The following is a 1,212-nucleotide window of genomic DNA, read 5'->3' on the forward strand; positions in this document are numbered from 1 at the left end:
TGTATTTGCACAGTTTGTTTATGTATGCGTTAAACACTGAATCATAAATACGAAGTTAGATAAAAAGTGCAATAGGCTAAACTCAAGCAGAAAAAATACGAGAAAAAAGCTAAATATACAATAATAAAAATGAGAACAATAGAAACATCTAAATATAAAATACGAGATACAATACTGAATACAAAGCAAAACTCAAATAGTATAAGATAAACTGCAATAGCCTACTTTCTCGGTGCCTTCTTTGAATACTGAGATGGGGTGTATTTATCCAAGCGCGAAGTCTGTGTCCGTAAATTATATGGATGACCGTGAGACATACCAGCATCTAGACCACCGCCAATGTCAAAAGCACCGACGTCTGGCTTGCTGGCACCACGAGTGTCCTACAAACCGGAACCATTCATGCTTGGAGCACTCGCTCCCCCATAATCGTACTCGTGCTGAAGGTCATGCCCCACAAATTCCTCTTCCTGCTGTGGGTATTCATTTAAATCGAACAACTCGGTATGCGGTGGTGTGGAAGGACAAGGAAAATATACATGACCCGGTGATCGATCCATCGAAAAGTCACTAGCATGACCTGATGTGGCGCGACAACCAATAGACTGCTCAAGAGGAGCAAGCCCATGCTGCTCTGGCAACGAAAATAGATAATCTATGTTTCTCAGGACCTAAGAGAAGTTGATGTCATCAATTCCAGCCAACGGACTGAACTGACTATCGACTGGAATTACCATCTGTGGTATGTAGGGTTTTGCTACCTGATGTGGTTGTAGTTCCGGTATATACGGCTGTTGCTGCTCATATGCCGGCCACTGCTGTTGTTGCTCATATACCGAAAACTGTTACTGTTGGCCGGTACCTGAAACTGTTTGGCATAAGTCGACTCTTGAAATTGCTGCTCATATGCTGGCACCTGATACTGGTGCTCATATGCCGGGGCCTGAAAGTGGTGCTCATTTGCCAAAGCCTAAATAATAATAATTAATAACAATTAAGAACGCTAATAGTAACAATAATAATAATAATAAACCTTAATGATACCTGAAATCCTTGGTCATAGTCTAGTGCCTGATATTGGTTCTTATATCCCGGCACCTGAAATTATTTCTCATGAGGGAATTTTGCTCCTGAGGTCTAGCTAGTTGTGGTGGTTGTTCCTGTGGTTCATTCGCGTCGGCCTCTTCACTTGTAACTCTATCTGACAATCGT

Source organism: Arachis duranensis, chromosome 9 (genome assembly GCF_000817695.3).
Source record: "Arachis duranensis cultivar V14167 chromosome 9, aradu.V14167.gnm2.J7QH, whole genome shotgun sequence".
In the NCBI taxonomy this organism is placed as follows: Eukaryota; Viridiplantae; Streptophyta; class Magnoliopsida; order Fabales; family Fabaceae; genus Arachis; species Arachis duranensis.